The sequence below is a fragment of the Podarcis gaigeae genome (genome assembly GCF_964106915.1).
Source record: "Podarcis gaigeae genome assembly, chromosome: 2".
NCBI classification, from domain to species: Eukaryota; Metazoa; Chordata; class Lepidosauria; order Squamata; family Lacertidae; genus Podarcis; species Podarcis gaigeae.
The window spans coordinates 25528004-25551297 of record NC_139679.1 but is presented as its reverse complement, the minus strand read 5'-3'; the positions used below and the strand labels follow the sequence as shown (position 1 = coordinate 25551297).

At 43.9% G+C, this 23294-nt stretch overlaps 1 long non-coding RNA gene across 2 annotated transcripts; it reads left to right on the top strand.

Annotated features, from left to right (window-relative positions):
- Positions 1-4834: 4834 nt before the first annotated feature.
- On the top strand, positions 4835-11219 carry LOC310839340. 2 transcript variants are annotated; one of them, XR_014561452.1, is made up of 3 exons: positions 4835-5206; positions 9803-9882; positions 10756-11219. It is a non-coding gene; the product is annotated as an uncharacterized lncRNA (long non-coding RNA). The 2 variants fall into 2 exon arrangements; XR_014561453.1 differs by lacking the exon at positions 4835-5206 and adding an exon at positions 6041-6238.
- The last annotated feature ends 12075 nt before the right edge of the window (positions 11220-23294 follow it).

Here is a 23294-nt window from a genome sequence, read left to right as displayed (position 1 = left end):
GTGGAGAAGTGGGGTATGGAACCTGAGACCTTCTAAGTACAAAGCAGGATCAGGCCAATACAGCATCTCTGTTCTCACAAAGATCAACTAGATGCCTATGGGAAGCCTGCAAGCAGAAGAATGAGCACAACAGGAATCTCCTCACTTGAGGTTCTCAGCAATGGATATTCAGAGGCATATGACCTGCAACAGTGAAGGAAGAACATCGCCCCTGATAGGCTTGTCCTCCATGAATTTATCTAACCCTTTTTTATACTTTTTTTTTTAAAAAAAAAAAGCTGCCCAAGTTGTTGGCCATCACCAACATACAGTGGTGCCTTGGTTCTCAAGCGCCTTGGTACTCAAACAACCTGGAACCCAAACACTGCAAACCCGGAGGTAAGTGTTCTGGTTCGCAAACTTTCTTTGGAAGCCAAACGTGCTCTGTTTTGAGTGTTATGCTTCTGATTTGAGTGCCACACTTCCGTTTTGAGTGTTATGCTGAGGTCTGTCTGTTTTTGCTATTTATTTTGTGTTTTTGTTTTTTGCGGCTCTTTTTTGGTTGTTTTTGTCACTGTGTGGAACCCAGTTCAGCTACTAATTGATTGACTGATTGATTGATTGATTGATTGATTGTGTGATTGTAGTACATTGTTTATTGCTTTCATTTTATGGATCAGTGGTCTTGTTAGATAGTAATGTTAAATTTCTGTTTTAGGGGTTGTTTTTAAAGGTCTGGAATGGATTAATCCATTTTGCATTACTTTCTATGGGAAAGTGCATCCTGGTTTTGGAATGCTTTGGTTTTGGAACAGACTTCCGGAACGGATTAAGTTTGGGAACCAAGGTACCACTGTAGTTTGAAAGTGAATTCCTACCACTACTCCTGAACAACAACCTTTTGCCAAATGAAAAGTAGCTCCAGGTTGCTGACACTTAAGTCCAAGTGAACAAAGAAGCTCTGGAGCCAAGTGAGAATTCCCAGGTAAGATCCTCCCTCCTTTGTGTGGGCAGGTAATCCCTCCCCTACCTGGCCTGGTCTCCTTGGCAACTCTTCCCCCAGGTGGGATTGGACAACTGACTGAGGTAGGCGGAGACCTCCAGGTATTCCACCTGAGGGAAGGCAAAGCCTAGCCTATGCTGTTGGAGCCGCTCCAGATCTAGGGGCTGCACACGTCCACGCAAAGGGCGCCCCCCGTTTTAAGCGGGGAGCGGTCATTGGTAAGACATTAGCAATTTAGGAATTGGATAGATAGCTTGAAGCTCCCTATAAAATCACGACAGCTAGCAATATCTAGCAACTTATTTGTGATCCTCCTCCTCATTGCGCCAGGGTATTTTCCCTTCCCCCCAGTGTTTTACGATGCACAGTGCCAATATGACTCTCCCTTTCTCCAGAAACAAACTTCGCGTTTCATAATAATCACAAAATTATCCAAGGGGTGCGGGTGGGTGGGTGGAGGAATCAAGTTGTTTCCTTCTTTCATCATGTCCCTAAAAACCACGAAGCCTGGCTTCAAAAAGCAGGAGGCTTCAAAGTGTCGAAAGCGACAGTGTGCACACTCTGGTCCAGCCAAGCAGCCAGCCAGCCCCTCTCAAGTTTCTGTTTGTGGCAGTCTGATCATTGCAGAGCTGCGGCACAAATTTCCTCCTCTTTCCCCTGAACCGATGCCATCACTCAGTAGATTTGGAGAAAGGTCACAGAATCGGCTGCTTGAGCGGGATCCTTTCCAGGACTGCTGGTCCTCATTTTTGAAGTGGGCAGTCGGGAGGAAGCAAAGAAGAAGAAGAAGAAGCTGTCACTGCAACACAACAAGAACTTTTGAAACATCTGTGAGGATGGGGGGACTCAGCACAGCAGCAAACTCTCGAGTTTTGTTCTTCGCTTCTCACTTTGAGGCATGATCCTGATTTCCCTAGATGTGCTTGAGACAGGAGATAAATGGATGCTATTGGCATCTGTGTTATGTACAGTGGTACCTCGGGTTACAGACGCTTCAGGTTACAGACTCTGCTATCCCAGAAGTAGTCCCTCGGGTTAAGAACTTTGCTTCAGGAAGAGAACAGAAATCACGGGCGGCGGCGGCAGTGGGAGGCCCCATTAGCTAAAGTGGTACCTCAGGTTAATAACAGTTTCGGGTTAAGAATGGACCTCCAGAACGAATTAAGGTACCACTGTACTGTTCCTCCATTTTCTTTATGAAATATATGTATCTAAAACATTTAATACAGTGGTTTCCCCCGCTATTCCTCCAAGGAATTCAGGGCATCCTGTGTTTTATTTTCACATGAGCTCTGTAGGATAAGGCAGGGTAATTAATATAAGTTTTACAGAGGGCAGTCCAACAACCTCTGGAATACACCTGGTTTGATTAGTCTTTAAGATGTTATAAAATACAACCACCCCTTGAAAAGGTTGGGATTGAGCCAAACTGAAGAGGTAGAGGCTGTGAATATTTTAATGCACCTTGAAAAGGGGACCTGTTTATGTTTTTTTGGTTTTTTGTTTGGTGGGGAGGGAGGTATGCTCTTAAGGATGTGAAAGCAAAAGGGGAAGGGAATGTGCCCCTGTTGCCTTGGCCCGTTAAAGTTCCAAAGCAGCAGCAGCAGATCAGAGGAAAGATATCTTCAAACAGATGTGGAAAACTGCATGAGGGGGGGGGAAACCCACCAGTTGTGTGACTGGCTGGAGATGAAGTAACATGTGGAGAAATGCACAGCATCTCATCTGCAGCCTTTTGCAGCCAGACCATCAGCCCAAAGAGAAAATCACCCTTGGGTCCTCAACTGCATGGCTTATGCCTATAGGTCTTTTAACTACAAAGATGGACAGTGGAATGTCCAGGTGCCATGGCTATAATGGGTGGAAATCTTTCCCTGCACGGAACATTTTTATCTATCTATCCATCCCACAGTCTAATCATCACCACCACCATCATCAAATCAAACATGCTTTACCTCCACAGTTGGAGGGCAATATGGCTCTGTCAGGCTTTGGGGGATCAGATCCCTTCCCCAGTGGCATTAAATATGCAGATCAAATGGAAGGAGCATTCTTACCAGTTAGTTTCTTTAATAATCACAGTGAGAGACAAAGGAATGCATATCTCTCTAGAAATGGCATTGCTCCCAGTAAAGGTTCACCCCCTCCGTCCCCATTAATCTATGTCACTCCTGCATTGGGAAATCTGAGCTTGCTGCTGCTGCGCTCTCTGTTCTATCACTCTCAAAGCTCGTCTACTCTTAAGAGAAGGGGGGTCAGGAATACTGTCCAAAGACATTGCATCTGCCAGCTCTCTCTCTCTCTCTCCCCTGGTGTTTCCTCTTCCAGCTGTTCCTCACCCGGTATTTCCCAGCTTTCCCCCTCTGGACTTTGCCCTTCTACAAACCACTGTTCTAAATCAATACTGTCCTCCTGCCCTTGGGAAGGTTCAAGGGAAGGGGGGTGCGGCTCCCATCATTCCTTCTCAGTCCAGCCCCTGACAGCCTCTGAATGGGGGAAGTGATGTTATATGTAGGTCCTGTTTGGTCACTGTGTAAACAGGGTGAAGGACTAGGTAGGTCTTCCCTCTGATCTACCAGGATCATTATACCTAATGATCCATATCCTTTGTTGTTGTTGTTTAGTCGTTTAGTCGTGTCCAACTCTTCATGACCCCATGGACCAGAGCACGCCAGGCACTCCTGTCTTCCACTGCCTCCCGCAATTTGGTCAAACTCATGCTGGTAGCTTCGAGAACACTGTCCAACCATCTTGTCCTCTGTTGTCCCCTGCTCCTGGTGCCCTCAATCTTTCCCAACATCAGGGTCTTTTCCAGGGAGTCTTCTCTTCTCATGAGGTGGCCAAAGTATTGGAGCCTCAGCTTCACGATCTGTCCTTCCAGTGAGCACTCAGGGCTGATTTCCTTCAGAATGGAGAGGTTTGTTCTTCTTGCAGTCCATGGGACTCTCAAGAGTCTCCTCCAGCACCATAATTCAAAAGCATCCATTCTTTGGCGATCAGCCTTCTTTATGGTCCAGCTCTCACTTCCATACATCACTATTGGGAAAACCGTAGCTTTTACTATATGGGCCTTTGTTGGCAAGGTGATGTCTCTGCTTTTTAAGATGCTGTCTAGGTTTGTCATTGCTTTTCTCCCAAGAAGCAGACGTCTTTTAATTTCGTGACTGCTGTCTCCATCTGCAGTGATCATGGAACCCAAGAAAGTAAAATCTCTCAATCCCTTCATTTCTTCCCCTTCTATTTGCCAGCAGGTCATGGGACCAGTGGCCATGACCCTTAATGGTGACTAAATCATAGTAAATAGTAAGCTATATACTTATATAAGCACAAGGGGCGCCAGCTCTAGGGGTGAAGGTGTCTTCTGCCCCCTCAATATTTGTTTCAAGAGGGCCCTGCCACCCCCCAAAAAAATATTGAGGGGACCCGGCCTGCATGCTCTGTCAATGCTGGGTGGAACATTTTGTTTACTGGATTATATGCTCTGATCCTGTGGTTTATTTAGGCTGGATCTAGACACACCAAAAAAAGCGTTTTGGGAAAACACACTGACTTCATAGAGGGAAATCACATTGGCCAAAGACGGGACTCCACAGCGCCATCTGGTGTCACAGTATTATAACACACATAAAGCGCTTTTTCTTTACTAATGTCGCCAAGTCCATATTCCTACAAACCTCTGCTCATGCAACAGGGACTCACCTTCCATCCCTTGTCTTTGCAGACCCCAATGCTCCCTCCAGATCTGATCCAGAGGGTCCACCCCCCAATCCTCCAGCAGAGATTTTTTGAGAGAGTGTGGGGAGCTTCGAGGTGGGCGGTGGGAGGAACATCCTGTTGCACCACTGGAAGGCCAATCTGCTTACACACAGACAGCATTGGCTATCACCCATGGACAAGGGGGAATAGCTATTCTCTTTAGTTTTTCCACCATTGTACATTGCAAAATTGGATAATCCTGTTGCCCTGATTAAGCTGATTGGTTCAGCTGAATGTTTGCAGTTCCCTGTGTAACTAGGAGGCCACATTGGCGGGTATGTCAAGCCATGCTGGCATTGCCATTGGTAGCCTGGAGGGGAAAGCACAGCAGACAGTATTCCAGAAGACAGAACTGGGCCATCCTGTCCCGAAGGACACCCTTGCATTCTGTTGCAAGCCCAGAAACAACCTGTTGGAAAATGAAGTATTTGCAAGAAATCAACACTGGATCCTTCAGAAGACAACGCAGTAGGTGCACCAATTAGAAGCGACACAGAGATGTCTGTTGTTCTTGAGTTCATTGTGACAGACAGACAGACAACCACAGGGGTCGTAAAATAATGGCTTCTTTTATCATATGATTGGCAGCAGAGGGATGAAAAAAAGATAACATATTTTATTTATTTACAGTATCTTTTCATATCTATAAAGAAATGTGAGCAAAGGAGGATCAATTTGAAATACGTAAATTGCTAGAAGTTCTTCCTTGTGAATTCTTCCTATGCCCATCTACCCTCCTCCCCCAAATTAACAGGTTCTCTACAATCTTTTGTGATCCACCTGCCCTTCTAGAGGCCTATGCCCTCCTAGTCTTCATTCTTCCCTTAATTTCTGGACTGATAAACTTAGGCATTAGTGACTTTATTCATGGCTTCGGACACATTTGTAACTGTGGAGAAAAAAAATGTAAGTACATACTGGAAGCATAGATTTGGTTTGCTGGTACAAATGCCATGTGTCGGATCTGGTATTAAGTTACAGATAGGTAGCCGTGTTGGTCTGCCATAGTCAAAACAAAAAAATTCCTTCCAGTAGCACCTTAAAGACCAACTAAGTCAGTTCTTGGTATGAGCTTTCGTGTGCATGCACACTTCTTCAGATACACTTCTTCAGATACACTGTGTATCTGAAGAAGTGTGCATGCACACGAAAGCTCATACCAAGAACTGACTTAGTTGGTCTTTAAGGTGCTACTGGAAGGAATTTTTTTGTTTTGATCTGGTATTAAGTTAGGGATTGCCAACCTCTTTGGAAGTTTTGAAAAAGGGCTATGGGTGCCAGTCACAAAATGGCTGCCATCTGGACCTGGCAAAAAACAAAATGGCTGCTGTGGTGGCATGGTATAACACAAGATGGTGGCCACATCTTAAAAATCAGTAAAGGGGACACTGTTAGAAGGATCTAGAGTGGCTCAATGATCCTCCATGTTTCCTCGAAAACCTTCTACTGGTGATGTTTTGACAGAAAAAGAAGCAGCACCTTCAAACAGAGGTGCCAAATGTGAGAGGAGGGTGACAGACCAATACAAATGGCTGCAGAGGCCAGGCCATGGGCTTGCTCCCCTGTACTGTGATATGCTTGCTATTTCTTTGTCAGTTTTCTAAGGAGTATATGCCAGGTGGATGCTATTGACTTTGTCCAAACAGATTGCTTGTCTAGCAAGTACTGTGCACTGTTAGCTGTGGCAGAATCAATTCTGGGTAAAAGGACCGAGTTTTCTTCCTCTCCTCAGTTGTGTGTGTGGTGGGGATATATTGTATTCAGGACCCCATTCCCCTCAAGCACATGGTTGGCACAGTCAGAACAGCTAGGTGCACAGGTTGCAAAGTGTGGGCAGCCTATGCTGTGTATATTTTGCATTTTGATCATGACCATTAAAGAAAATTCAGAGAAAGAGAGCAGAAGACCCTCTGGAGAGTCTCGACAAAACAAAGCACACAATGCCTAACTGTTATTGGAAAAGTTAAAATGTAGAGATGCCCCATGAAGAAGCAAAAGAGCTGATCAATGGCCATGCTAAATGTATTTTGCATGACAGTTAGAAGAAGTCTATTCCGTTTCATTTTGATTCCTGCCCGCCCCCCATATTTTGAAGATGAAAATAAACAAAGCCACTGAGGGTCTTCTTTCCACATGAAAAATTGACATTGCAGTTGTGGTTTTTAAAGAATAGCTTTTACCAAACAGCAAATATCAAAATGCCATTAAATATTGATAAAGAAAGTTTACAAAATTAAAGAAAGAAAAAAGTGGCTGGAAGTCTTCTAAAGTCTTTACATTTTTATGCTGCTGTTCCCAGGAATGTGGTTTTTTTAAAAAACAACAACAACAACTTATCTTCCTGAGAGAAATACTCTGGAAGGCATATTTGAATGTTCATGGAGTGGATCTATGTGAACTGGCTAAAGGGAATTCTCTTTAGAACATGATAAGAATTCTGCTGGATCAGACCAGAGGCTGTTCAAGGGCAGCATTTTGTTTCTGCAGTGTCCAACCAGATGCCCATGGAGGCATGAGGACGATAGCACTCTTCCCCTCATGTTTCTCTGGTAGCCTTCTTCACCATGGATTTCTTTAATCCCTCTGGGAAGCCATCTAAGCTAGCAAGCATAATGGCATTTTATGGTAACAAATCCCATAGTTTAACTATGTGAAGAAGTCTGTCTGACTGTTCCAACATTCAGTTTCGTCAGATGGGTTCTAGTATTATGTTTTTAAACACTTCTATCACACACCTCTTTATTCACCTTCTCTCTAAACTGAGTCACTCCAGTCTCGTGATCATTTTGTTTGCTTTTGGGGGGCATATTTTCATCTTTTTTTGTGTTGCAACCAAAACTGTGCACAGTATTCGAAGTGCAGTTGCATCTTGATTCATTGGAAATCACATCTCTCCTCCCGTTTTGGCACATCTAACATTATTTATAAAACTTTTTTATATATAAATAACCAGGATTAGATGCTGGTTAAACCACTGTTTCTTGGTTCAGCTGTGTTTTAACAAACCCTGGTGCTCTTTATGGCATGAGAGAGAAGGAAGGGAAAAAGGGAGTATATATGGGCCCAACATTCATTCTTGGTCTAATAAACCACAATTTATTAGACTGACAATGCAATCCTGTACATACTAATTCAAAAGTAAGTCCCACTGAATGCAGTAGAACTCATTTCCAGACATGTGTGCACAGGATTGTAGCCCAAGATTATTACATTTGAACTGGACCTATGAGAGAGAGAGAGACCGCAAATGTATGTACAGGAAGTGAACTATCATATCTGGATTGCATACACGGGAACTGTGTATTAGCTGTCCACTTCATTATCCACTGGAGATGGGAAACAGATCCTGCAACCTCAAAATTCCTTCTGATTACGTGTGTGGCATCAGCTAAACGATGAATGAGAGGAAATAGGCATTTAGATTTCATCATCATCATCATCATCATCATCATCATCTATTATTTACACCCTGCCCATCTGGCTGGGTTTTCCCAGCCACTCTGGGCAGCTTCCAACAAAATATTAAAAATACAATAAAACATCAAACATTTAAAAATTCCCTAAACAGGGCTGCCTTCAGATGTCTTCTAAAAGTCTGGTAGTTGTTTTTCTCTTTGACATCTGGTGGGAGGGCATTCCACAGGGCAGGTGCCATTACTGAGAAGGCCTTCTGCCTGGTTCCCTGTAACTTGGCTTCTCTCAGTGAGGGAACCTGCGAGATACAATAAGCCTCTACATTCCCTTAATGTGCTGGATGTTACACATCTTTCTAGAAGTGTTGAGGTAGGGAAGGCCTACCTAGTGAGTCAGAAGGAGGGATCTTCTCCACTGTGCGTAGAGGAAAGGAAAGTGGGCAATACCCAAATCAGGTGGGCATTAAAATATATTCCACAAATAACTGCACAGTCTGTCTGGACGTACCTTCCTCTAACATGGAGAAGGCCTTCGATAGCAGGGGCAGAATGGAGGCAGGCGGAGCAAGAAAAGAACTTGGTATGTCAGACCCAAAGCCTGGGCTCAGCCCAGTAGGCTGGGGGCAATGCCAACGGCAAGGAAGGTGGCTCTGTAGTGGGGCATATGCATTGCATGCAGAATGTCTCAGTTTCAATCCCTAGGGCTGGGAGAGAACCCTGCCTGAAACCCTGCAGGAGGCACTGCCACTCAATGTAGACCAGGGTTTCCCAAACTTGGGTCTCCAGCGGTTTTTGGACTACAACTCCCATCATCCATAGCTAGCAGGACCAGTGGTCAGGGATGATGGGAACTGCAGTCTGAAAACAGCTGGAGACTCAAGTTTGGGAAACCCTGGTGTAGACAATTGGTAGCTAGATGGTCCTCAGGGCTGCCTTAGTATCGGCCAGTATCCAATGTTCCGACAACGGAAATAGCAGCTTATGAGCAGAGCAGAGCTAAATCTGGATTTTGGGAGCAGAACGACTCATCTGATGGCCCATTGGCCTGATCCTGCAAGCTCTACTTATCTTCATATCCCAATACTGGCTGAACAATAGTTTCACTGGTCAGCGAGTAAAACATCAGTTGGTTGGAAGACGTCTCTCCCCAGAATTTGTATAATAATCTTTTTTTTTTCCTCCCCCAAATGACTCTTCTCTCTGCTCGTCACTACTCTAACTTATGTGACTGGCAATTTGTTTCTTTTTAAGAAGAATTAATTGGGGAGGAGGGAGTTTGCATAAATAAAGAATCTCTTCCTTTAATGCGGATGATTCTGCTGGCAAAATGTGGCACGTGTAAGTGGGGAGGAATTGTAGCATGTCATCCTCCACTTGGAAATCGGATCCTGAAATCCTGTCTCTTTGCTCGCTGCAGTCGATGGAGCAGTGGGGAACCAGCTCTCCACATTTTGTTAGGGAGTAATTACATTATTCATATTTTATTTATCCCCTCAAAAGAAACAAGTAATTATTATTACACAATCTGTACCCCCCCCCCCCCGCAAAAAAATACTGCTTTGGAAAAATTATCAATTATAATCTAGAAGATTGTCCCCCAAGTAAGACTTCAAATGCGTCTCATTACAGATTTTGTTTTGTTTTGTTTAAGGAAGTGTGGTGGAAAAAACAAAGAACTGCTGTGCCGTTGTCTTTTACTTCTCTTTAATGTCGGGTTCAGAAGTAATGATGGTGAGAACAATCAGCCTTCAAGTCTCTGTTTTCCTGTGTTTACTCATTAAACATGAGAACCAGGTGCTCTCATGGGGAGAAAAGCTCATTGTAACATTGGCTTTAGATATCAAAAAAGCCTTTCACCTTTCACTAACAAGCATAACTTCACAGGCAAGGGGGCTGAGATAAATAAAGGAATAAATAAAGGAAGGGGGCCTGCTTTAAAATGAAATGGCGGGGCCCGATCCTGTAAACAAATACTTCTGGCGTGGGGGCAGAAGACTCCCCTTCTCTTGGAGAGGAATCTGACGGAACACAACAAAGCTTTGCCTTGCGCAAAGGCTATGCAGATGGAGGTGCTTTGCCATATTTCAGTCTCTTGCACATGTTACTGGAGTAGCCTTAACCTTAAATCAAATGCTGCCTATAAAAACAATGATAAACTGGACCCAGTTCCAGAATATAATTTTGTGACAGGAACATGTGGCACACCAGTGTCTCTTAACTCTTCACCCTTCCTTCATCCTGACCTCACCAACACCACCCTTGCCTTTGGGATCCTTGTCCTTTATCTCCCCTATTTCCTGGCCCCTCTTCCAAGCCCTCAGCCTCCTGTTATGTGAGATTTTGATCCCAGCCAAGCAGACAATTTTCGCTTCCCTCGCAGAAGTTGGATTGCAAACCTTTTACTTGCAGGAGCAGCTGAACATTCTCTTCCAATCAGGGGCTTTATCACCATGAACAATATTTTAGACTGTATAATAAAATAATTTAAATAAATAAGAGAAAGAAAGAAAGAAAGAAAGAAAGAAAGAAAGAAAGAAAGAAAGAAAGAAAGAAAGAAATCCGAGTCCCCTGACCTAGGCTTCTTCTTTTTTGTCTTCCTTTCAGGAAAGGGAAGGTGAGAAAGGGTGAAGAGAGAGAGAAGAGTAGAAAGTCTCCCAGTTGATTTATCTCCCGAGGTGATGGTCTCTTCAAGCACTAGAGGCAGCACTGGTGACCAGGGTTGGCCTGGTAACAACAACAACAACAATTTATTATTTATAGCTTGCCCATCCAACTGGGTTTCCCCAGCCACTCTGGGTGGCTTCCAACAAAATATTTAAAAAACAATAAAACATCAAACATTAAAAAATTCCCTAAACAGGGCTGCCTTCAGATGTCTTCTAAAAGTCAGGTAGCTGTTTATTTCCTTGACATCTGATGGGAGAGTGTTCCACAGGGCGGGCAACACTACCGAGAAGGCCCTCTGCCTGGTTTCCTGTAACTTCGCTTCTCACGGTGAGGGAACCACCAGAAGGCCCTCAGAGCTGGATCTCAGTGTCCGGGCTGAATGGTGAGGGTGGAGATGCTCCTTCAGGTATAATGGGCCGAGGCCATTTAGGGCTTTAAAGGTCAGCACCAACACTTTGAAGAGTGCTCAGAACCCAGTTGTGTCCCACTAACAAGGGGGCCAGTTGGGCCCCTTGCCCAAGGGCTCTGGAGATCCTAGAGTGGTAGCACCTCATTGAGCTCCCTGTCTTGCATGTCTGTTCTCTTCTTTTTGGTTTTTATTTCTTCTGATGCCATCCCATAGAATTGTGGCGTTTGAAGGACCGTCTTGCCCAACCAACCCCCTGCAAGGCAGGAATCTTTTGCCCATGCCACCCACGACCACACTGTCCCTAAGCTCCCTTCTTAGAACTCGTCCCCTCTGCGTTTTCTTTCTCCGAAACCAAAACAAAACCTTGTAATGGGAGCTTATATTGTGTGTGGAGGGGGATCAATAGGAATATGGCTGGCATGTTTTGTGTGGTTCGTTTGTTATGCTTTCTGGAGACTTTCCTCTTTTCTTCTGGTTTTTATGGCTGACCTTGTTCCTGTTGTTAGTACAGAGGGGTGGAGTTTTTTTTGTGTCCCCCCCTCCTCCTTTTTCCTCCTCCAGTGTGGCACTTCTGTAATGTTTTTGTTCTTTGTTCTAGTTCATTCTCCCTTTGAGGTTCCCTCTGATGTTGAGTCAGCGGCATGTTTTTGATACATTCTTCCCTGGCATGTGCATCCTCACTCCAGGTATCAAAAACCCAGAGCAGCAGTTATTTGGAGGGACACTTGTTCGGAGCGACAATGCCTGCCTCGTCCTAATGCCGTCCGCCGCAATGGCCACCTGAGTCAACAAATGACCGGTGTTTGAACAAAGGAACAACAGACCTGCACTTTCTCTCAGGCTTTGCGTTTTCACTTTGGCTGTGGAGCGCGCGCGCACGCACACACACACACACACACACACACACAGGACTCCTGTGCTGTGGGGCTTTGAGGAGCAGGTGTGTGACCAGGAGGCAGCTGAAAAGGCATGATGACTTGTGTCGTATGGATAATACCCAGCAGCCAGGCCTCCAACAAAAGGGCAGCTTGTTTTGCCATTGTCTTTTAAGGTCAGGGTCATAAGAACAAACATAAGAAGAGCTCTGCCACATCAGACCAATGGTCGCTCCAGTCCTGTTTCCCACAGTGGCCAACCAGGTGTCTCCAAGAATCACACACAAAGGGAAGCCTTTTCCCATTGCATCTCCTGGTGTAAACTGTAGTATTTCAGTTCAGTCCTTGTTTCATGTACAGTGGTACCTCGGGTTACATACACCTCAGGTTACATACGCTTCAGGTTACAGACCCCACTAACCCAGAAATAGTACCTCGGGTTAAGAACTTTGCTTCAGGATGAGAACAGAAATTGTGCAGCGGCAGCAGGAGGCCCCATTAGCTAAGGTGGTGCTTCAGGTTAAGAACAGTTTCAGGTTAAGAACAGACCTCCAGAACGAATTAAATGCTTAACCCAAGGTACCACTGTATAGGCATACTTCGGATCTCAAAAGCCTTGGCTCCCGAACAAAATGGCTCCCGAACGATCGAAACCTGGAAGTGAGTGTTCCAGTTTTTAAACGATTTTCAGAAGCCGAACATCTGGCACAGCTTCTGCAGCTTCCGATAATCAGAAGCCACACCTTGGTTTTTTAATGTTTCTGGGAGTCGAATGGGCTCCTGAAACGCATTCTGTTTGAGAACCAAGGTACGACTGTATGTTCCAGTACACAGAGGCTTTAGAGACCAGGCCCTGAGGCAACAACGTGAGGTTTCTAATGGTCTCTTTCTCATGTATAATAGGATGTCCCTATTTTCTTTGGAGAAATGTTGTTGGAGGGTATGTAATGTTTGCTTAGGTGTGTAAAAAATAAAGTATTCCAGTTACCATCCTTTGTGCCAATCCTACATCTTACATATAGTAGTGCTTTCTTGGAAGCTATTTTTCATGAGTTTGACTAATCCTTTTTTTAAAAGCCATCTGAGGCTGCCCTCCTCTGTACACTTACTTGGAAGCAAGGCACATTGAACACAGTGGGATTTCCTTCTGAATAAATATGCAAAATATTGTACTGTAAGCCAGTGGCCTTTGTCCCATCTTGTGGTACCAACTTCACTAAGGCAGCAAACCTATGTGCACCCACCTGAGAGTAAGTCCCACTGAACTTTTATTCAAAAAGATTTCTGAAAAGCTTGATATTTTTTTAAACCTCTAAACAGTATACAAAAAACAACACCAAGACAATAAAACCACACACACAAATGAAAGTAAAATAACATTATAAGAACAGATGGAAAGAGGAACAGATAAAAAGAGGAATTCAGAAACAAGGGTGTGATCTTATGGGTCAGGGAAAATCTGAGCAGAAAGATATGTCTTCACAAGACATCAGAAGCAACTAAAATAAACAATGCTTCAAATATGACAGAGGGAAGGGCTTTCCACAATGCAGGGGCAATGGTAGAAAATGCCCACCACACTTTAGGTTGCTTTGCCATGGGTAGAACTTCCACTGATGAAATAAGGGATCTTATGATGACCATGGGGCTGTCCTAAGATGTCACCAGCCCAATGCATATAGCAGGCCACACCCTGGACCTTGTTTTCTCAACTGGGCAGGGAGAGGGTGATCTGAAATTGGGGGATATTGACACCAGTCCCATGTCATGGGCAGATCATTTCCTGTTGAGATCTAGATTTTCAGGACCCTTTCCACTCTGGAGAGGTGGGGGAAACTATTGGGATGGTCCATTCTTGGAGGCTGATGGACCCAATATGTTTCCAGGTGGCTCTGGGGGATGATAGGCTCATCCTGCACATCACCCTAAAGTTGTGCAATGCAGGCAGCAGAGCAGTGTGGATATGCCTGTCTACAGCCAAACGTCTGGAACTGTAGCATGCAAGGGTAGACTTCAGCGACCTGAGAACTTTAACCTCATTTCTCTTTTAAGAGCAATTTGCCAAGGAAAAACGTTCCTTTTTAACCAGGCCTTTGATTGACCTGATTGACATCCCATACCCTTTTAAAATGTGGCTCTTTTGGGGTGTGTGTGTTATTTTGATTTTATGTATTGTGATCTTTTCTGTGAACTGCCCTGAGACCTCCGGGTATAGGGCAGTATATAAATTCAATATACATACATTGGCTCCCAGTATATTTCCCGGCACAATTCAAAGTTTAAAGCCTCAAACAACCTCAGCCCAGTATACCTGAAGGAGCGTCTCCACCCCCATCATTCTGCCCAGAAACTGAGGTCCAGCGCTGAGGGCCTTCTGGTGGTTCCCTCACTGCAAGAAGTGAAGTTACAGGGAACCAGGCAGAGGGCCTTCTTGGTAGTTGCGCCCACCCTGTGGAATGCCCTCCCACCAGATGTCAAAGAACTATCTGACTTTTAGAAGAAATCAGAAGGTATCCCTGTTTAGGGAAGCTTTTAATATTTGATGAATTATTGTATTTTAATATTTTGCTGGAAGTCGCCCAGAGTGGCTGGGGAAACCCAGCCAGATGGGTGGGGTATAATTTTTTTTTAAATTTTATTTTATTATCATCATCATCAACAACAACAACAACATCAACAACAACTGAATGCAACCAACTTCTCACACTGCACAAACAAACAAACAAACAAACAAATAGATAACTACACATACACTAAACAAAAGGATGGAAAATCATTATCTCGCCCTTCTTCCTCCCCCTGCTCCCTAATTTACTTCCCCCACCCTACCTCACAATGTTGATGACAGCAGCCTCTCACACCGAATGTAGCTGATCTGTAGAAAGGACTCAATGAATTTAGAACAAAGAAGTTGTATGTACCCTTGTTGTCTATGAAAATCCTTCAGTTAAAACAATTAAAACCAAAACACCCAGGAGCACATGAGGTGGAAAGAAGAAAGACTAATGCTGAGCCTACTCTAAATTTTAGTGGCCCTCCAAAATTTTGCTGTCCTCAGGGAGGAGCTATGACCTAGGCAGGAACAGGGCACAGTATAACAACATTTCAGAATGTAAGCCTTGCCTATTTGAACACACAATTCAGAACACCTCCACGAACACAGAAAAAGTCACCCAAGAGAAGGCTAACCTGGAACATTTCTCCCCACCGTGAAATCTATTCCTGGCCTTTAACCTTAGCGTTGGAGAGAGCCTTCAGTCCTGCATTGCATTTTGTGGTCTGAACCATACGGGCTTTTCTCCAGAATGTGTAAATTAACTCATAGAGGCCGATGTGCATTGAGTATGCAAAACTCAGAAGCCTGTTTGCATGATTAAGATAGCTTTTCATCTCACATAATCACACACCCCATAAGCTCTTGGGGGAAATTTAAACCAACTGTAGTGTTGCTCATTCCTGAACTTTTTCTTTTGGACTTTCAAGTGATGCACTTAAGTTTGAACTGTGAACTATGCAAGAACCTTCCAAATCCTTAGCGCTTGGTCCAAGTCCATTGCCAGTCATTCAGTAATACAATAATTATACCCTGTTCACCTATTAAAACTCAGCCTATTAAGATAAATATCCAGGGTTAAGACCTGGATTGCTCCTATATACACCTGCCTGGATATCAGGAGCGGCTGGGAACATCACCTTAATAGTGCTGTACCTGCCAGGTGTGCATTATGAGGCAGCTCACAATATTCACAGACCTGACACCCTAACAATGGAGTGCCCACCCCTTACAGATCTGGCTGGTGCTGATGGCTTTTTGGCACCATATCTAATCACCCAGGCTTCAGGCTAATGGCAATTTGGGTAGGGGTGATGGACATATGTTCACAGATGTGCTGATCTGGTTCATGCCGTATCAGAGTTGAGTTTTTAAGTAATACTGGTTGTCTTATTGAGCTGGTGCTGTTAATTTTAACTTGCTCTGGGATTTGTTTTTGAAACGACGAGCAAGCTATAAATGTTTCTAATTAAAAATGAAGCAAAAACATCATGGCAAAACCCAATATATTTTACAGTGATAAAATACTATACTATACTATATACTATAAAATGACTAAAACAGGATCTTCCCCTAAGAAATGCATACTGAGAGATTAGATTGGAAAATTTTCAGACAGGATTGATGTTCTGGCTTCGGGGATAGCCACACAAAGCCTCTTCAACAACATTTGATTCAGAATATTTTTTTCTTGTTTTCCTCCTCTAAAAACTAAGTGCGTCTTATGGTCGGGTGCATCTTATAGAGCGAAAAATACGGTAATCCAATGCTTCAGCAACAGAACAGACCCTACACTATTGGTCCCCCACTATTTGGGATTTTTAAATCCTCTTTAATAGTTCCAAATCAGGAGAGGGGAGCCCTATTCCAGCCGGAGGGCCACATTCCCTTTTGGACAATCTTGCAGGGGCCGCATCACATGGCGTGTTTGGCATGTGGTGTGTTTGGAGCAATGAGTGCAAATTTTACCTTCGTACAGGAGGCTAGTTCCTACTCGGACTCGCACACTAGTCTCCACCCAGACAAGCAAGAGGCATTGTGGGAGTACAGGGACACATTCCAGCCAATCACAAACACCCCAAAGGGTGGAAAGTAGGCCTGGTGAGGGGTGTGGCCCAAGTAGAAGGGGTGTGCTGAGCAGGGGCTGCATAGAGAGGACTGAAGGGTCTCAGCTGGCTGAGGTTCCCTCCTCCAGTTGTAAATCATGCTGGCAGCCCATCGTATGGAATCCACCCATTTGTTTTTAACAGGCAAAACTGCAACTAGAAAACTAGCTAGAGCAAATATGATCCTATAATAGGTCTGTTTTGTCAGCAAAAAGACCGATAGATCTTTGCCTTCCCGATTCCTTTTGTTTCTCCAAAACAAACCAGTCCATTACAGATTTGTCTATACCTGTAACTACCCTATAACGCTACATGTTCCCAAGGTTTCTGCTGTGGATTGTCCACATAGACACCACAGTCCTTTCAGTGCATCCCGTGAGGAATTGTCCTTGAGGTCACAGAAGGTCCAGGAAGCACAGCAGAACTCACCTATCTTGAGTGGTACATTCAACCACAGAATAGTTATTCCCAGAGTCTGCCAGGTGGGTGAAAGCAATTTTGTGATTTGTTTGCCCGTGTCAAAACGGAGCACATCAGGGAGGGAATGAGATTAGTTTTCATAGAAAGCTGCCTCTCATCTCTTGACTGGTATGGCAATAGCTCTCCAAGGTTTCAGGCACAGATTCCCTCCTAGTCCTCATCCCTGAGAGTTTGCAAAAGCCAGAAACCGAACAAGGAATGAGCTGTATTCCTGAGCCCTTCTTCTTATTGTTCTCCTTGATTTCTTTGAGCAGGGAAGACTTTTGCCAGCTCGGATTTGCAGTTCTCCTCACTTCGAGGTGAAGAGGTAGAGAAAGCCATATGATGCTTCTTGAAGGCATAGGCCAGCCGCTGGTGCGTTTTACCACCATGCCACGCAGCTAATGCATGTTTGAAGTGGAGAAAAAGAAAGCAAGGACGCTGATTCACTTCTCATCTGCAATGCCCTAATGATGTGTCACCGTCACCACCACCTAAAGCAGCCTGGTGTGTGTTGCAGGGGGAAGGGAATACCTAATATTATCCCACTAATAAGAAGATCTGTTTATTACTTCATTTGAAAAATGCAGACTCCTTGCTGGAAGCATTCTCACTCGCTGCAGCATGCCATGGCTTGATGGAGCAAACATACCATTTGAAACACGCTTGACCTCGGTTCATCCTTAACACGCCTATCTAAATTGCTGGTGGCATAACTCTGTTAATTGAACATATGCACCACTTGCGGCCTGGGACTTCGGCAAGGAACTCGTTGCCTTGTTGTTGCTTTGAGTGCAGGTTGGCACAACCAGATACCTTGCAAAGAGCGAACCCACCCAGTCCTCTCCCTTCTTCTCTTCCCACCCCCCACGCCATACTTTTGAAAGGCAATGCAAAATAGGAGGTTTGGCCCCACTCTGGTGAGAATCTTCAAAGCGGGACTCCCCCCTCTGTGATCTGAAGGATTTTCAAGAAGGAATCCCCTCCAGCACTAGCAACTCTCAGAAGGGATGCCAGCACCCTGTAGAACAAAAGCTTTGAAGATGGGGCCTCCCCATTGATAGAAGTCTTTGCAGAAGCTCCATCCCTACCTTCCCTGTTGGAAAGTCTTTCAAGTGCCAGGAAGTTAGAGACTTTCAAAGGCTTCAGTCACAAAAAGGACAGGAGGACGGCTCTTTGTTTGGATCTCAGGTTGAAGGTCAGTTATAAGGTCTGCTGGAAGCGCCAGCTGCACAAAGGCAGAAAATATACCAGCCTTTTGTCAATCAAACTCACAGGGGTCTTGCTTCTGCAAAATCTTCAGCAGAAAATGGGATCATCTGCCCTGCCTTTGTGCTGCTCTTATATTCATTTTGCAATATGGGGAATCTTTGGCACTCCAGATTCTATTGGACTCCATTGGCCATCAGACCCGGCAAGCTCGATCAATGGTCTGAGATTATGGGACTTGCAGTCCGGAAACATCAGCGTGGGGTACATGTTCCCCATCCCTGATCGAAAGAAAGAGTCCTATTCCTCTCTTAGCATCTCCTTCTGTTCCAGTAGTTCAATTAACTCTAGATTGCCAGGTGCTACCTCCTACAGCAAAGAACCTAATTCTGTTCCTTTTCAAGCGGGAACCACTTTGTAAACAACGTTGGGTGAAATTAATAGATCATTATAAATAGTAAGTGGCTGAAAACTGGGGGGAATTGTTTATTACTGTGCAAATTACACTTAGAACAGGGCTGGCCAACATTTAGCCTTTCAGATGTTGCTGGACCACAATTCCCATTGTCCCTGACTTTTGACCACACGGCTGGAATTGATGGGAGTTGGAGTTCAACATCAGGAGGGTGACAGGTAAACCATCCTTGTCCTAGAAGAACTATGTAGGTTGTCTTCTGTGGACCTTCCACAATGAAAAGTGCATGGCAAGGGAGTAATTACACCCCAAGATCTTGGTTAGGGTAATCAGGGGTCAGCAAACTTTTTCAGCAGTGGGCCAGACCACTGTCCCTCAGACCTTGTGGTGGGCCGGACTATATTTTGGAAAAAAAATACTGAACGAATTCCTATGCCTCACAAATATGCCAGAGATGCATTTTAAATAAAAGCACACATTCTACTCATGTTAAAAACACCAGGCAGGCCCCACAAATAACCCAGAGATGCATTTTAAATAAAAGGACACATTCTACTCATGTAAAAACACACTGATTCCCGGACCATCCACGGGCCAGATTTAGAAGGCGATTGGGCCGGATCCGGCCCCCGGGCCTTAGTTTGCCTACCCATGGGGTAAATGATCACATCAGATTTATTATAATCAGAATTAGGAATTATTGCCTGGTGTGGAATTTAACTAGGGAAAAAGGTGTTGGCGTTTGCCTTCATATATCTGAGTCTTAACCTTCCTTTCTAGACTTGGTGCTGCCTCAATATAGCTGTGTGCTTCTGCCACTGGGCTCCATTGAAAACAGCTTCTCCATGTAAACCAGGAAGTGACTTCTCCAGACGATGGAGCAATTCTTCTTTTATCTCTGTGGCTGCAATCTCCTGGGTGATGCAGATGCCCTTAGTAAGTTGGATGCACATGCATACTCTGTCTGTTTCCCTCCCATGGCCCTGGGCACTGGCAATGCACGGTACACCACTGCCTCAACCTCACATTGCTTACAAGAAAAACGTCTCAAATTGACTGTTATTGACCTGCATGAAAGACTGTAATTTGAAAATAGAGACACTGAATGTACTCTTGTTACTTATAGAAAATCTCTATATCATCTATCATCTATCTATCTATCTATCTATCTATCTATCTATCTATCATCTATCTATCATCTATCTATATCTATCTATATCTATCTATATCATCTATATCTATCATCTATCTATCTATCTATCTATATCTATCTATCTATCTATCTATCTATCTATCTATCATCTATCTATCTATCTATCTATCATCTATCTATCTATCTATCTATCTATCTATCTATCTATCATCTATCTATCTATCATCTATCTATCTATCATCCATCTATATCTATCTATCATCTATCTATCTATCTATCTATCTATCTATCTATCTATCTATCTATCTATCATCTATCTATCTATCTATCTATCTATCTATCTATCTATCATCTATCTATCATCTATCTACCTATATCTATCTATCTATCTATCTATCTATCTATCTATCTATCTATCTATCTATCTATCATCTATCTATCATCTATCTATCATCTCTATCTATCTATCATCTATCTATCTATCATCTATTTATCTATCTATCTATCTATCTATCTATCTATCTATCTATCTATCATCTATCATCATCTATCTATCTATCTATCTATCTATCTATCTATCTATCTATCTATCATCTATCTATCTATCTATCATCTATCTATCTATCTATCTATCTATCTATCATCTATCTATCTATCATCTATCTATCTATCTATCTATCTATCTATCTATCTATCTATCTATATCTATCTATCTATCTATCTATCTATCTATCTATCTATCTATCTACTATCATCTATCTATCTATCTATCTATCTATCTATCTATCTATCATCTATATCTATCATCATCATCTATCTATCTATCTATCTATCTATCTATCTATCATCTATATCTATCATCATCATCTATCTATCTATCTATCTATCTATCTATCTATCTATCTATCTATTATCTATCATCTATCTATCCAACACTTAGGGGGAGGTCTTTTTAGGGGGAATGGGCCAACAGCCATTTCTCCACTTCAGACTCCTCCACTGCCATTCTACCTCTTTGGTGAGGCCCACATGAGCACATCCATGGCTCACACTTTTTGCAGCATCTCATTCAGTGTTTCCCAAACTTGGGTCTCCAGCTGTTTTTGGACTACAACTCTCATCATCCTTAGCTAGCAGGTACAATGGTCAGGGATGATGGGAATTGTAGTTCAAAAACAGTGGGAGACCCAAGTTTGGGAAACCCTGCGTTAGGCAATGAAAAATGAGCTATCATCATAGCAAAAGAAAAGTTCTGCTTGGTTTTTCTCTCTGTGTCTCATAGCTGTTGCTTGAATGATATGCCTGGGTCACAAATTGGGGGTGAAATAATTGATTTGATTCTGAGCTGTGCTAAAGGGGGAGTTTGTGAATCTATTGTTGGGACAGTGATATACTTCTCTGTCGACCTGGGAACAACTTAAAACCTGTTTGATTGCCTTGCAGGGATGCGGGTGGTGCTGTGGTCTAAACCACTGAGCCTTGGGCTTGCCGATCAAAAGATGGGCAGTTCGAATCCCTGCGATGGGGTGAGCTCCCATTGCTCAATCCCAGCTCTTGCCAACCTAGCAGTTCGAAAGCATGCCAGTGCAAGTAGATAAATAGGTACTGCTCCGGTGGGAAGATAAACAACGTTTCTGTATGCTGTTCTGGTGTAAGTGTTCCGTTTCACCAGAAGCGGCTTAGTCATGACCCAGAAAAACTGTCTGCAGACAAACGCCAGCTCCCTCAGCCTGTAAAGTGAGATGAGCGCCGCAACCCCAGAGTCGTTCGCAACTGGACTTAACTGTCAGGGGTCCTTCACCTTTACCTTTAGATTGCCTTACATTTCTGCTGTAGGCTGCCGTACTTCATATTCCTATTATGCTGGTGACAAGGAGGACAAACTGGTGTGTGTGTGTGTGTGTGTGTGTGTGTGAGAGAGAGAGAGAGAGAGAGAGGGGGTGTGTGTGTGTGTGTGGAGTACTGAACAGAGCAGTTCTAAGTTGCGGATTATTTTACTGCTTCACTAAAAACACCTACGAATTGGCCTCTGGGGTTATTGGATCCAGAGCCTCTGCACACAGAAATATTTTTTCAATCAAAGTGTTTGGTTTCTCTTGGCTTTGAGAAGCAACCTGCTTTTAGCAATGGTGCCCAATTTGGACGGCAGTGATGCCATTCTGCAGGGCTCCCACCTTCACAATAGAAACAGTGTAAGAAGCCAAAAGCCCCAGCAGCGCCTGGCTTTGCAAACAAGGATTCTGGTGCAAAGATTCATGCTTGTTTGTTTAATCCACCTCCGTTTAATTTTTTTTTAAAGAAACATGAATAGAGCCGTGGCTATCTGCATATTTTTCAATATATTTCCTTGCCATCCTACCCCCACCCCCCCTCACCGAGAAGGCATTTCATGTTTCCTTTCTCTGCATCTGTTTTTATAAAAGCAGGCACAGAGTGTGTTTTGGATAGTGTCTGGGAGGAGAATGAAAAGTAAATTCTCGATTGTTTTTGAGCCAGTTTCCTCTCTCCAACTCCCCCCCCCCTTCCACACACCCTTCTCTCTGACTTTGCTCTTTGCAGACACATCAACGGTTTCCCTCAAGTGCTTATTATTAGCATGACAAGTCTTGTTGCCTTTGCTCTTTAATCCTTGTTGGCAAAACACATAAAACTTCCAGTTCTGTATCTGGATGGGGCACGGATTCTGCTTGTGGCTCTGTCAGCACTTGATAACGCGAAGCAAGCACCAGGAGTTAATTGCATCGTCCAAGTTGCAGAGCCGCCATTTCATCAGTATTTCTCCCTCTGCAGCCACTGGGGGCCTGGGAGGTGGGGGACAAGTGAGATACGATCTGGTGGTTTTATCACCTTCTTCTTCTTCTTCTTCTTCTTCTTCTTCTTCTTCTTCTTCTTCTTCTTCTTCTTCTTCTTCTTCTTCCTCCTCCTCCTCCTCCTCCTCCTCCTCCTCCTCCTCTTCTTCTTCTTCAGAATAACAACAAATGCAGACCCTCCAAGCGTCCCTATTTTCCAGGGACACTCCCGGATTTACAGAAGCCGTCCCAGTTTCTGATTTGATCCTGGAACATCCCGCTTTCCCTTAGGATGTCCCTATTTTCATCAGAGAAATGTTGGAGGGTATGGAGTTATGCAATGCTTTTTTTTCTTTAAAAAAGGGGGGGTACTCTCATTTTCCTACTCATATTGAAATACTGCGTACCGCCAGAAAAAAAGCACTGGAGTTATGTGACCCCAGAGCCAAGCTTTAGAAGACATCTGAAGGCAGCCCTATATCGGGAAGTGTTTTTAATGTGTGATGTT